Genomic DNA, 16,519 nt, shown 5'->3' with positions numbered 1-16,519 from the left:
TAAGGGATTATATTTATGGAAAGTATGAAACCATAGGCAATGAATAATTTTAGAGTTATTTGAAGGATAATTCTAGTGAGGATAACACCTATGAGGATGAATCTAAATACCCATAAAACATTAACATTCTGCAAGTAATGGATTCTAAGGAATTCGAGGAGCTAGAATGGATTAAAATTGTGTTGAGTAGGACTCGTGATCAATTATTTTGGTTACCAAACCAATGAGTTAAGATAAACAAGGAAATAATTTGACATGTTATTAGATTTGATAATTTTGGTATTATACATAATGTGACAAAGTTACTAAAGAATGAAGTTGAGAATAACATAGGCTCTACATGGGGCATGCAAGAAATGACCCTTGTAGACATTAGGTAGAAGGATGTGAGATTCATTTATAAGATTGTGAGTTATAAGACATGCCATAGTGGTTTAATTAACTATATATCTATAGGTATTATACATACAACATACAAAATGGTAAATGAACATGAAAATGTTGACATTTGTGAGATTTAAAGACAACATCTATTAGAGAACATCACAATAATTAAGCACAATAGATCGTAGGTGGTTACATCTGGTTCACTAATACTTCAAATGTTTTTCCATATGATCCATAAGTTTCCTAATATGCATCCTCATTCACAAAGATATGACATCCCTATTGAATTATTAAACATTAAGAATTATATAATACAATTCAAGAATAGTATTCATAGTTACTTATTTGGTTTGTTCAAAGGTTCAATGGATCCCTCTCCTATGATATGAGGTAGATCCATTCATTGTTATCCAATATATAGATGTAAATATTACATATAATAATGACCCTAATGAATATATATTGGGTACTTATAAATATAAATACAATAAGGTGAGGGAATAACTAACTAGAGGCTCTAGGAAGAGAAAGATTGAAAAGATAGTAGACAAGATGTCAGAAAAGGAAATTATCTCCAAGAATCAAATGGATTCTATTAGAAAGGAGATAGATATGTTTGAGAAATGTAAAATTCATCTCTCTACTATTTATAGACTAGTTGAGGAGGCTATTGATGATGTGAAACTATTGGAGGTAATATATATTCCATTAGAGATGGTTTCCAATACTAACTTTACCCCTATGCATCAAAGAGAAATAAGAAAATATACTAGGATTATTCCACCTAAAGAGGTATAGAAAGTAGATACAAAACTTTTTTTAAAAGAACTTTTAGGACTCCAAGACCCAGGGCCAAGGCCAAGAGACCAAGTCTAAAGAATGGAAAATTGTATGAGATCTTGGAATAGGTAAAGGAAAATAAACCATCTAAATTAGAGGTAAAGAAGGATAGTGAGAAGAGAAAGTGGAATCTTAACATGAAAAGGATAACTAAAATATTTGATAAGGAAGAAAGGATCAATTAGCTAAAGAATTATTATCATATGTATGAGGAAGATGATCAAAAGTTATTAGAAGATTTAGTTATTACTTACTTGTTGAATTTTAAAAGGAACTTGATATAAATTCAAGGAAATATCCTTGATGAATTGTTTGAGAGATTAGATATAAGAAGAAAAAGGAAGTTGTAATATGATCAAAATATGAGAGAGTATACATATTATTGTATTTTTTTTCTAATCACTTATGATGAGATGAAAAATATACTAAATAAGCCCAAAGAAAAGATGAAATTCAAGATGAGGATAATTAGGGTAATGATCAAGAAATATAAGTAAATTGGAGAGGAAAATGAGAAGGAATTATCTAATTTATAATGGATATTTAGTATAATTTTTTTCTAGCACCTCTACCTAAGAAAAAATGGATAACCATTAGAGAGGAAATTATTACACCTACTTAGGAAGAAGAATAAGTGAACCATTATCTATTAATTTCTTTGTGTTAGGTGTACCTATTACTTTGGATTCTTTCAAGGAGGATAAGGATAAGGATTACTTCATGGGAAATTTCATTTCCAATGGAGAAATCAATGACTTAATACTAGATGCCCAAGATATGGCAAAAGCACAATAAGAGAAGGAGAAAGAAGATATATTATGAAAGAATAAGATTAGAGAGGTGATCAATAAAAGTAAACATTCAATGATAATATTTGATGAAGTTAATCAGCATAGACAATGAAGAGTTGAGAGTAACATTGACCCTACTGATAAGGGTGACATTTCTAAAAGGTCAAAGATGACAACTGGTAAAGTAGAAAGTTTCATGGAGACTCCCTATACTTCAAACATACCCACATTGTTGATAAGTGGTCTTAGAATGGAAATTTCAAGAATGGATATGGAAGGTGATCTTAAGACATTTTGTGAAGACTAGTTAATAAGGATTTCCATGATGGCTTTCCCTAAGGAAAAAGAAAGATTGAGAAATAAAGACAAAGAAGAAATCAAGAGTATTGATAAGATCACTAGACAATTTTGAATTTTTTTTTCCTATTTATATAAACATTTAAGGTGGTGATTTTTTAGATAACATGGAAAGAGTATTGGATGAGTTTTATACTCATTTCAATTATTAAAGAAAGCAACCAAGGATACAGTAAGCAAAGAATTACAAGAATGAAAGGTTTTACAACGTATGCGATTCCATTTCTAGTGACACAAATATATTAGATGTGAATATTAAGGAGATTAAGGCATGCATTTTTAAAGGAAAAAAGGTTTACATTCACTTAATTTGATCACTTAAGCATGTAGTTGATGTAGAAAATTGGATTAAGGATGATGATGATAACTTAGAGAAGCTAGCTACTATTTATGAGAAGTACAATCAAGAAGTAACTAATTTTGATAAGGGATCTAGTAAAATAATGGATAATATTATTATTATTCAATGTGAAAAGGATAGAGTATTGAAAATATTTTTAGAGTTGAGGAGCTTTATTACTCCTAAGATAGAAGTAATACAAAAGGAATTAGGATTTCTTGATACTACCCAATAGTTTTGTGCATTTTTTATATCTATTGATGTAGAGGAAAAATAAATTATGGAATATTCTCTATGTGGATGGATTAAAATGGTAGAAATTTTAAAGAAAACATGGAATACAAACTTGTAGTCTTTGAAAGATAATTTTGCAGACATCTTGAAGGTTGTGTAAATATAAGTTTGCTTGGATGCTTAAATTTTCATCATTATATATAAGTTTTATATATCACCTTTTCTATTGATATAAAAGTGGAATTTTTGGAGTAAAAACTTATGCATATACAATATAGTTTAAGGGGGGGTATAGTTAAGGATAAAATGGTACATAAGGACATTAGGAGCACTCTTTTTTTGGTATTGACACTTAGTCATTTTTTACCAAGTGTTTCTATCAAGAAGAATATTTTTGGAAGGTTATTTCTCAATGATATTTTAGGTATTATCATTCATGGAAACATATATCATTGGCATAGTCACTTGAATTGATAATTGGTTTTGTTAAGGGTAGAACATGAAAAATGCCGAAGTCTACAATAGGGATTTGGGATACAATCAGATAGTTTTGTTCAACAATGACAGAAGAGCTATCAAATGTGGCTAAAACTTTGAAAACATAGTATATATGGTGTATATATTCTTTTTGTATGGTATATTTTGTTTATGTGGTGATTGGCATATGTTTTGATGGTGCGAAGTATAACTATCATAGTATAATAGTGATATAAATCAACTTATATGATCGAGAAATTTGGCCTAGAAAATTGAATTGTTTTTGTTGATTCAACCACTTGGAATGCAAGGAAAAAAATCCAATATATTGACCTTGGATAGCATGGTTCTATTTTTCTTATTGGATTTTTCTCTATACATTTTGTAAAAAAATTTAGCAAATGAGTAGATAATTTATATTGAAGGGTATAAACGAAAGATTTGTTTTGTATGCAAGCATGATATTATGATCATGGTATTGTGATAGATTATGTAATATGTGAGCCTTGATGTTATGTAATATTATATGTTAAATTTATTAAGGATTAATGACAACTCATTGCTAAGTTTGATAAGTGTTGCACAAATGCAATTGATCATTGGGAATAATTTCATCCCCAATTTTGAATACATATTCATAGAGAAAAGTATTTATCATACCAAAAGATATAATACACATCAAAAATAAGGGGAGAAGGAAGATACATGATACCAAAAAATTGTTTAGTGTTGGTTTATAATAAATTGATGTCTCTAATAAAAAAATATTTTTTCTTATATGTAAGTAGTATCATAACATCCTAGTCTAGGAATTAGTAGCCCATATCCAGGATACATGTGTGAGCTATGGAGAGACTCCCACCCCCCCACCCTCCCTCATGGTGAGATCAGATAAATGGGAGATGCCCCACCTTTTAAGCCCAAGAGCATATTTGAATTCAAGACTATAGGGAACTACCCACAACCTCTAGGTTACTCCCATGATGATGATCTATATGATATGATGTTATTTTCATTTATGGATTTAACACTTCTAATTTCCCCATTCTTACATGTGTATGGTTGGCATGTATGTTTTTACTTTTATATTTAACACGCCTAATGTGGTTGAGGGACAATTTTGTGGTCACCTACTTGTAGGATCTACATGATGCACTAATCCTCACCATTATCTATGTATGTATCTATATCTCTCTCTCTCTCTCTCTCTCTCTCTCTCTCTCTATATATATATATATATATATATATATATATATATATATATATATATATATATATGCACATACATAAATAGGTACATGCTCATCTTTTATGCAATATTGCAAGTACCAATCAACTCTCTTGAACCATTGGGCTGAATTCGACCTATCACAATATCTCAATGGTAAGAGAGAAAAGATAATATTTAGGTCCAAATCCCAAAATAAGTCATCGTTTGTATTAAAATAGTGGACAAGTATTTGATTGAATACATATCTAAATCTATCAAGGTTACATTAATTCTCAAATTCATTCCTTGAGCATAAGTATTACAATTTGTATTTAGTCAATTTCTTTTCATATATATCATGTGGTTTGATGTGGACTTTTGTATCAATTTGGCTAAGTTAAATAAGTTTAATTCAATGATAAATTAATTATATCTTTTTGAATATAGAAATATCAAATCTAAGGTTAATTAATTGATGAAAATTAATTAAATAGTTATATTTATTTAGAAAACTAAATTAAAAGTTTGATTATTGACTATCACATTTTAATTTGATATTAAATTCAAATGGATATTTAATGCATAGTTAATATGATACTATTTAATTTTCAAAATTACATATTATAAATATGCTAGGAATATTTATTAATAATTATTAATTAAAATATAATAAGAATTACATACCACTGCTACATTTAGGATCCTCAAGACGGAGAGGAGGATGAAGAAACATTGTGTAGATTTTTAGAGCTATAGCTTTGTAGAAAAGAATAATGATGTTCATGTAGGTAAAGCAACATATAGGAGGCAAGATTTCCAAGAATTTCAATTTCTTCAACAAAAATGATAGTGTAGTTAGTGAAACCACTTTTTATAAACACTTGGCTTCTTTCATAATGATAGTATCAATGTAGAATAGTGGAGAAAATAAAATATTGGTAGTAGAACAAGCCAGTAAAGGGTTTCAAAGATGACTTGAATAATCAATTGGAGGAGACTAATTTTGATCCATTGGGTGTGTCATACCCCATCTCATTTTCCATTGATCAAGGAATAAGATCATACAAGATAGGATATTCATCATAGGATAAGAAGGATGTTATTTTTGAAAATATTAGACAATCTGAATGATAAGGAAGGGAAAAAAGGTTATTGTAGCCAATTATTTTTTAAATCGAATTGGGTATGTTAATTTACAACATAATGCTCCAAATGAAATGTGATAGTATCAAAATAGGCAAAAAATTCCAGCTACAGATAGAAGGTGAGTTTTACAATTTTAAGGGAAGATGGGAGAAGAATTCATCGCCAAGAAGGTGAGATATGAAAAAACCTATTCTAGATATATGTTTTGGCACCCTACTGAGCTCTCTTATATAGGTAAATAGAGTCAATATTAGAAATGTGAATAGGAATAATTTTAAAGGAGAGAAGGAAGGTATCAATTACCATAGTAAGAAACCAATATATGTAGATAAAGAAGGTAGTGCTTAACAAATTAAGCAACCAATAGGTGTGAATTTTCCAAAAGATAATGGGATAAGAGCCCCCTTCAAACCACCCTTGAGATCAAAAATATAGAGAGAAAGAGTATTTTGAAAATATCTTGATAAGTGTCAAGATGAATAGATCTGAAATGGTCCTCTCCATCAAGAAGGTCATATACATTTACCAAAACATATAATTCTACCACATGTAGATTTGTTAAGTTAAATGGCATTAATAGGTAAGTTCTCAAATTCTTCTTTCCAAATTATAAAAATTTTGGATTGGGAAAAGTCACAATGGAATGGTTTTAAATAGGTGTTCCTTGTAGATTGATAGAATAATACATTTTTTTCTTTTATTTGAGAACAAATAATTTAGAGATGAAGTGTATAGGTTTAAGGAGTGGTTATGTAAGGGATCGGGTCTTATAACAATACCATGGATACCAAATCTTAAATCAAATCCTATATTATTTTCATTTAATTCTTTGTGGATCTCATTCCCATCCCTACCTCTAGAAGATAGAGACCCCAAAATTATAGAAATGGTTGCAAACAATTTAGGCATATTTTTGAAACATGATCTTACAATATGTGAGAATCCAAGTCATGAGGTAATATTGTGTTTCCTTGTTAGTGAGATAAAATAGTTACCAAATCAAATTATAATCATTTAAGTTTGGGCTCTTGGGAGAAGATCATCATTTTTCAGGAGGAGAAAACTATTCAAATATTTTTAGATGTACATGGTCACTTCAACTCACAATCTCAAGATATCATTCAAGGGGAGATTTAGGTTTACAAAGATTTATAGATTGATTTGATTATATGTTGTTGACATAGGCAAAAAATGGGGGTTATATGTGTCATACAGAATGGGAATTCATTATTGCTAAATAAAATATACAATGATAGCTCAAAAGATATAAATTAACTGGAAATTTTTTATTAGGGGGAATATATATATTTTAAAGTACAAGCAATTATATGTAGACTACATTTTATATTGAGAATTTTTGGGGCTTCTAATGATTTGGGGTTCAAAGGAAAAAATAATTTATTATTACTAACACAACTTAGTTCACACCAACATAGTCATGAGGGTCTTAAGTGCATGGATGCATTGGTTCATTCTATAATGTTTCACATCTCCCCTATTCAAATTTCAAAAGTACATTCCAACCAAAAATTTCAAAGGCATAATTGAATACTATAGGAAATGAAATCTTGAGTGGATTAACAACCACCATGATACACGAATTTGCTAATGAAGAGGTATGTTATTTTGATGATTATGGTCACCCAACCATGGATGTAATAGTAGGATTCGACATGAACTCACACCTTAATCTAGCAAGAGAGGTGACATGATTTCCTAGCTAGGACAAGAATGTGCAGGATCCTAATATCTCTCTGGTGGAGCCAATTCATGACAATACTCCCATTCAATCTATAAATATTCAAGAGGGTCAATGATTTGGAGTATCAATTATCCAAGAAGGGAGATTTAGAGACCACTGAAATGGAACTAGTCAATATACCATTTCATAACTGATAGTAAGTTAATATTTGATTATGCTAAGATTTTTCAATTATAAAAGATTCCCTCAGAGGTAGCTATAGGAAAGACAACTCCTAAATCTAGAGGAAGACCGCCAAAAATATCCACAATAAGGGAAGAATTCCAAGAAGGAATTCAAATAATACTTGATGAGAAATTCTCATCGGTGAGAAGAATGACAAGGATGAAAAGAGTTTCTCTTTATCACCCAAGAAGATTGTATCTTGGAATGTCAGAGGCATTAATGCCTTTGAGATATGTCTTAGGATCAAAGGGTAGCTTGATTCCTCCCAAGTAGATATTATTCTATTATAGCAGAAAAAAATAATCACAAGAATGTTATGAAAAAATAATGGTTAAGTGGAATGCTTGGAAATATATGCATATGCAAGGACAAGGTGCTTCAAGTAGAATGAGGGTGTTATTTAATCTCAAAACTATACAATCTTAACTTTAAGGGAAATGTGCTAATTAGCTGCTATTAAAGATACAAAGATTTTTTGTTAATTTTATCTCATCAATGTATATGGCCCAATGCAAACACTTGAAAAAAAGAGATTGTGGGATTCCTTAACTTAAATCATCAAAAATCATCAAGATCTGAATTTAATTATTGGAAGAGAGTTCAATGTCATTCTCAATGCAACAAAATAATGAGGTGGTATTCATCCTCGATCAAAACAATACAGAAAAATTTAGAACTTGTAGAAGATAATGCATTATGGGATATAGTAATATAGTCAAGAACAGTTACATGGACCAATAAAATAATGGGTTTCATTCAAATTATAGACAAGCTTGACCGATTTCTTATATCTTTCCAATGGAGAACTTAGAGTGTCAACAACAAGTTAGAGATTTTTAATTTTGTAGATTCAAATAATTTCTTAGTAGCTTTGGTTATTGAATCAAATTCATCTTTGGATTGAAAAGGTTGGAAAACTTCCTTTAAATTTAGAAGGATGTGGTTTCATTATCCACATGTTTTACCTCTTCTTCATCAATGGTGGGTTAGTGCTCTAACAGTAGAGTGAGCTAAAATGTTTCAATTTTATAGTAAACTTTAAAATGTAAAAACTCAAATTAAGGACTAGAGTGAAAGAGTATTCAAGAACTTTTTTTAAGAGAAAGATCATGTCAAAACTAAGCTACAAGAGATCAATAAATGTATTATACAACATGGTTTAGACAATGATGGCTTTTTTTTCATAGAAGGAGGTACACAATTAAAGGGAAGATCTTCATAAAGGGAGGAAGTGTATTGGAGGTAGAAGTATCATGAATTATGGCTCAAGGAAGGTGATAAGAACATAATGTTATTTGATGTTTCTTCCAAACAAAATAAATCTTTCAATACCATTTCATTCTATTCATGAAGTAGAATTAGGTAATCCTATTTTAGATCCAATTGGATTTCAATATGAGTGTTAGGTTTTTTAAAACATTGTTGGACCCCATTCACCTTCTACCCTAGATCAGTCATAGATAGATGAACTTTTACATAGTATTTCACATCTGGGTTATGATCAAGATAAAAAAATAATAATGGCTCCCTTCATAAAGGATGAGTTAAAACATGTCTCTATATACTTTCCACTAGATAAGGCTCCAAACCCATATGGGTTTACATCTCTCTTCTACTAGAAATATTGAGATGTTCTTTATGTGATTTACTATTAGCACTACAAGAGTCTAGGAAAGGTAAAGATATGTTGAGGAATTTTAATATCACCAATATACCATTGATCCCTAAGGTTGGAGATCTTAAAGCCTGCATATATTTTTGTCCAAAATTTCTTTGTAAAATAATGTACAAAATTTTCACAAAAGATATATATTTGAGATTGCATAAATTTATACCTAGCATCATTTCATTAGAGTTGTGAGGTTTTGTGCCTAAGAGAGAAATGGTAGAGGGTGAATTAGTTACACATGAGTATTACATTCCATCAATGTTATCCAATATGCACATTTCTTTTATAAAATTGGATATGATGAAGACATATGATAAAGTGAATTGGGGATATTTATTTAAAGTTCTGAAAAAGTTTGCTATTTTTAAAAAGTGATGTAAATGGGTTAAGGAATCTATAATGGGAGCTTAGTTTTCAATCATCATTAATGAAGTTTTAGCTAGATTTTTTTCCTTCATCACAAGGGTTTAGATAAGGAAACCCTTTTTCTCTGATCCTTTCTTTTATCATGGCTAAGGCTCTTAGTAGAACTATTAAGAATCAATGAGAGAAAGGATTATAACATGGAGGTTAAATGGAAGGGACTGATATTTATGTGACACACTCATTATTTGCTAATGACACCCTGTTATTTGGAAAGGCGACTAATCAGGAGGCAAGGAAAATCAAAAGGACTTTGGACATGTACACTTCAACATCTAGACAAAAGGTAAATGCTCAAAAATCATAAATTTATTTATTTCATACAAATGCTTCCCTTACTAGTAGAATTATAAATATATTGGGTTTTTCAGTGGACCAATTATTGTCAACATATTTGGGCATTCTTTTTTATGGGTAAAAATAAGTCAACCTGATGGTCATTTTTTATTGAAAGAATTAAGGGTAGAGTTTTAGCTTGGAAATCTAGGTGGTCTTCATTATCTAATAGAATATGATTAATCAAAATAATTTTATCATCAATTCTCAATTACTATGTAGATGTACTTAAAGCCCCAATTATAGTGATACATCAATTTTTTTTTTTTAAAATCAAAGAATTTATTTGGAAAGGTAATATTTCATAGGATAAAAAGATACCTCATGTATATTTGCAAGACATGGCTAGGTTCAAGGTTATTGGGGGAGTAGGCCTCAATGATTTAAGAAAAAGGAATAAAGTATTTGGGGTAAAGTAGTGTGGCAAATGTATGCAAAACTGGACAAAAAGTGGTGTCAAACCATGTAGCAAAATATTTGGATAATGGAGATCCAACACATATTTTCCTGATCCTCCCAAAGGTTCCACAAGATGGAATTTTATGATGTCATCTCATGATTTGGTTTCAAACTATATTATGTTGGAAGTACACAATGGATTTATATTATTGTTTTGGATAGATTCATACAATAGAAACCCACCTTTGGCTCACACATCAATGTTTCAAGACGTAATAAATATCTTTACAAATATATAGGATAATAAGTTGATTCACTGTGTAGTTGCAACTGAAATCTTCATAGAAAGAGTTATATAGCAAGGTCCCTCTTATTTCCCCTAGATAAACCACAAAGGAACTATTTGAAGAAAATATTCTTAGTGAAGTCTTCTTGTCTAATACAAAGGATGTACTTAGATGGTCACTAAAAAAAATGGTAATTATACTATTAAGGAAGGTTACTCAACACTTTAGAGTAGAGATAATATGAGACCAATATGTAGAGCATTTTCCTTTAATTGTAACAGTGCAATTTTATCAAAAGTTAGTTGTTTTTCCTACTTGGCTTTAAAAAAAAAATCTTACAAGTGACTTGATAACTAAGCTTCACATAGCATAACATTTTAATTGTGTACTATGCCGTGAAAAAATTGAGATACCCAACCATCTATTAGCCCCAATTGATAATGTTGTTATTGTATGTAAAAGAGTCATATAAGTTGTTATGTTGCCATTGTTTTCAAGCCTTAGTTAGTGATACAATATTTTAATTTAGTAGAGTGCCATATCCTTTGATTGATGAAGAGGATTTGATTTATGAAAAGGATTTGACAAAAGTATGTTGATGAAAGAGTTGATAAGTGTTGGTATTCAATGGGTATTTGATTGAGTTGGACTATGAAAATATAATATTGGATTGATTGTTTTACAATCATGTAATGTTGTGATGAAGTTCATAATAGTTTGGTTGATGAAAGAAGAGATATAGTATTAACCAAGTTACTATAGTTGTCACCAAGCACCTAGAAAAGAAGAGTTAAAGTTTAGTGTTAACCAAGTAATGTCAATGTTAAATGAGTGATGTATTACTTGAGTAAATTTTTAATGTTCACCAAGTTGTTGGTTAACAGTTTTGTCCTCCCGTTAGATTCGTAATCTCTGACTCATTCAGCACCCAAGGTGAGAGAACAAAAGGATGTCACCAACAACTAGGTCAGTGTGAGTCATCCATCACTACCCTCTGAATTGATAGGTACAGCTCCCTGAATATGCAATGAATGTTTTTTTATTTATCATCAGATTGCTTCTTATGAGACTTAACCAAATTGTCTATAGGCACAGACAATTCAGGCAAGGACATGAGCAGATAACCTACAATCCCCAATGGAATGTTGATTACAGATTACCACAGAATTTTATCTTCTAACCTAAATCTATCTACTCTAATCATGCAAATTATACTAAGGAGAACAGGAGCAGAATCATATGTGAATGACAAATAGAATTGCTGTCACTGCAACCTCGGACATGAAATGGAATTCAAGTGAAAATCACAGCTTCACACACAATTATACTTTCTGTCCAAATGAACAGGGTGAATAGGAGAAGAATCCTACATGGAAGGTAAATAGAATTACTTTAACTGCAAATACTAACATGAAATAGAATTTGATAAGTAATTACAGCTACAACGCTCCTCCTTCTGTTCCAGCTATCCGACTCTATCTGGCCAAAAAGAAGCCCCCTGGCACACCGCTCCTTTATAGAATTTATAGATTTTCTACTACATCAAGCTCATAGGAACCAATGACCTTCCCTCTTCTTTGCATACAAAGTGACAAAATACAAAGAAAGAAACTTTTCCAATCTGAGAACTTGAAAAGTCACTATGGATGTAGGAATAAAGAAGACACAAAGATAATAACTTCTCAATCTAAAACTCTTCATCTCTAACCAATATTCAAAGAATTCAAGTGAGCAATCAATTTAGCCTTCTTTTCCTCATAGGTCAGTTTCTTCAGATTGTAATGCTTTTGTTCCTTAGGAATGTGTTTCTCTGTATGTTTCACAGATGGATCTGCCCTGATGGAAGCATGTACCTTTTTATACGTTTCTTCTACACCTTCAAGCTTTATTCCTTTCTCGAAGTATTTGCTGAACTGAGATTGATACTTGCTTGGTTCATCTTCCCTCAACATCTACATATATATAGAGACACGACCTCCAAATATATATTTTCGGTATATGTCAACATCCAAACTTTTATCATCTTTGCCACATCCAACAGCGCTTAGCACTATGAGGAATATTTAGTCCCCCATCTCGAGAGCACCAAAAACTCAGTTTCCAGTAGTTTTTCTTACAAGACCCACGCCCAACAGGGTCCTGAACGACCTCCTTGATTCACCTGGCTCCACGCTATAATCTTCTCCCGTGGCCAATTCTTTTGCGGCATCTATTTCCATACTAACATTTGCCCAAAATGAATGACATCGGCAACTTAGGCTTGTCTAAAGCATTTTTACCTCGTCTTAAAACATTTTTGGATAAAATAGACATCAAATCCTTTTCCCGAGCCTGCATGTCCACAGATTTTTGGAATCTCTGATTTTTTACCACCTAAATGGCATCATGCAGTAAGTCTAGAGATCCACCCGTGCTTCATACTCATCGAAGGAACCAGAAGAGTCAAAATCATCACAGTAGTTCTTAGTATAAGAATATAATGCCGAAATGCCAGAATAACTGCCTCCTTCCTTGGTGAATTACAACAACATATAGTAGAGGAGTCACGATTTTAATCCTCCAATCATCAACAATGGCTTTATCGTTCATGCCTCCAGCATAGTTGAACAATACAATACCTCGCACCGGGTTTTCTGACTGACATTCAATGCAACTGGAGTAGCTACCCAAACTGCTGAATCAATGGCATTGTCGCATCCATTGCGGGCTTGATGGTCTTGAGAACTCGATCAAGGAAGCTCGTGGAGACTCCATATGCAGTTGATGCTGCCCTTTCAACTTGTTTGAATGTCTCCCCCACCATGAATATGAAACCATTCGATGACTGCCTCATTAAGATTGAAAGGTCGACTTATAGCAATTAGAATCGACAATCGTTCTTTATCCTAATTTTGAAGACCATATCAACTAGTTATAAATTCATTCTTTAACTTACGTATTGCAAAATGTTCTGAGTCTTTTCTCCTTCTATCAAGGAAATCATTCCCAGATGAGAAGGATCTAGAACAATACTTTTATCTGTGTGCTTAGACATTCATAATGTAGATTTAACTTTCTTAGTACACATGGAAATATTGAATATATTGGCCACAATTTCATGTGGATGGTTGAATGGAAGCAAGCCATGTTGTGCTCAAAAACTCATGAAATAGCTCCATGAAAAATGTTTGTTATGCTATGATAATAATGCTGATTTTATTTTACGCACTGTGCATGATATCAAATTACTCACAGTTTTCACAGATTCTGCCATTAGCCGTGTCTTAAGAGGATTGTAAGTGCTCACTACTATTTGAATGAGAAGCATTAAAAGTGCTCCATTTTCTGACATTTCTTTTGAAGAAGACCACTTCTACTGTAAGAAGAAGCTAGAGCAGTGTAGGATTCAATTCTTGGCTCTAACCCCTCATTAATCATTAGCTGAAATAGTGACTCTGCACGCTCATATTGCCTTTTGCCACCATGTTTTCTAGCTCATCAGATCCATGAAAAAACTCTACAATCCGAGGTGAACTTCTCAAAAATGGTAGTGTATCCATCATCTTCATTCAACAACTATCTAAAATCATGCTCTGAGGTCTTCCAAATTGCACCTGTTGCTCCATGAAATGAATCTCTGAGATTATAGCTTCACAGACATCTTTCACCTGAGAAGATCATCAATGAGAATATGATATCTTTGCTAGGTTGGGTTCTACAACCTACCCATTATGAAGAGACCTTAACCAACCCACCCGGCTTAGAGAAGGAAAGTCAATGACAGGAAAACCTGGCAAAGATAGCCCACCTATAATGACTTAGACTTAGACTCAAAACTGACTAGACATGACCAACTCGTTACATAAAAGACCTAAAACTCGGGCAACACAAGTAAAGAACAAAAGAAAAGATTAATATGAGGCTAACTTTTCATAAAAAATAAGAATGTTTGAGAAGATCATAGGATAATGTTAAAGTTAGTTATGAGATCTATAGATAGAGAAATATAATGAGGATGTGATGAAGGATATTTGACAGAATGGAGATAAGCACAAATCTCAAGGTCTAACTATTTTCCAATTGACTAAATACATTGAACCTAAGATCTATTATCATGATGAAGAGGAAAATTTTAGAAGAGTCTGGAAGGAAGAAGTTACCTATTTAAGGAGATGAATGATATTATTATTTTTAATTGATTATTCACTCATAAGTTGTTGATAAGGGTGCAGTTGGTCAAGTTAAAGAACAAGGTGAATCAAGAAGAAAAGAAGTGAAAATATCAAGGAGAAGAAGCACAAAGGAATAGTGAATTCACCAATAAGATATCAGAAGGAAGAAGATAGAGAAAAGTAGAGTTCTAAAGAAGCAAGGTAGTGATAAACCTAACATGTCACTTGACTATTAGTTTCTTACCATTGTATCAGATAAAATCTCTTAACCAAGTAGTCTTTGAAATCTTATATGGTAACATTGATTAGTGATGTTTATAATTCCTTTAGAGTAGACCACTCTTTAGTAATGGCAAGGAGTGATAATGTCTAGATGATATTTGGTTAAAATCCTCTAACTAGGTTACACTAAAAGAGTGCATGTAACCTTTAATAAGGTTGGTTACTAATAGACCTCATTTTATAAGAGTGAAATTTTTGGGTTGTTGGTTCCTAGGTGGTTTTTCCCTTTATAGGGTTTCCACATTAAATTATGTGTCAAATTTTTGAATGCCTATGTGTTACAAATTTTATTTTCATGATATTTTCCTTATTCTATGACTCCATAGAAGCTAAGTTATTACTTTGATACTCGGTATAAATATAAATGGTAAGATAACAATTTGAAGTAAAGTTGACAGAAGTTTGATATGAGAAGTTGAATATGGTTATCGATTTATTGTTGTGAAAGTTTATGCAATTTGAATTGTTTCTAAATTATTTTAAACGCATGTAAGATATTTGGATATAATTGATTCACAGCCCCCCCAATGTTATCTAGCAATTGATATCATAGCTGAGTGCTTGGAGAAATAATTTTGAAGGGACTTGAGCTAAAGACATGAAGATGTACAAGAGACAAGTACCAAAGATAAACTAGAATAACTTCTCCTCATGGAAAAATAGCACGCAATTATACTTTAACTAGAATTGGAGACAATGTTATACATTGGCTAGATAATGCATATGTTTCTCCTACCCCTCCTATGACTGTGGAAGAGATGACACAAAAGAAAGAGCATGATAGTTTGATGATTGAGATTGCATCTATCCTAAATGATGTTAAGTTTGATGATATCAAGAAATATAATAATACTAAATAAATATGGATTAAGTTGGCACTTATACATGACTGAGATGAGAATGTATTGAGAGCAACAGCACAAAGTCTAAGAGGAAATATGATGACATTCAAGAATTCAAGGTGAGAATGTTGTGCAATATGTGAACCGAATCAAGGAAGTTGTGAGTGAAACCAAAGTTACTAGAGGAGTTACTAACAATATTGAATTTGTAAGTAAGGTTCTTAGAAATATCTTACCTATCTATTCTATTATTTTTTTTGCAATTCAAGAAGTCAAGGCTATTCTTGGTAATTCCCTTACACTTGATGGTTTAGTTACTTGTTTGACAACATTTGAATTAAGAAATTTTTATAATATTATTTTTACACTTGGGAATGATTTCAAGACTTCACTAACCATTGGCATTTCAAAACAAGAAAAG

The 16,519-nt window shown here is 31.5% G+C and overlaps 1 pseudogene; it reads right to left on the bottom strand.

The window, feature by feature from the left end:
* Positions 1–12,526: 12,526 nt before the first annotated feature.
* On the bottom strand, positions 12,527–13,042 carry LOC149548266 (large ribosomal subunit protein uL18 pseudogene; annotated as a pseudogene).
* Between the last annotated feature and the right edge of the window lie 3,477 nt (positions 13,043–16,519).

Source organism: Cupressus sempervirens, chromosome 7, assembly GCF_028749045.1.
Source record: "Cupressus sempervirens isolate cs-2001-9-10 chromosome 7, ASM2874904v1, whole genome shotgun sequence".
Classification (NCBI taxonomy): Eukaryota; Viridiplantae; Streptophyta; class Pinopsida; order Cupressales; family Cupressaceae; genus Cupressus; species Cupressus sempervirens.
Note: the sequence above shows the minus strand (reverse complement) of the source record. Positions and strands in the feature narration are given on the sequence as shown.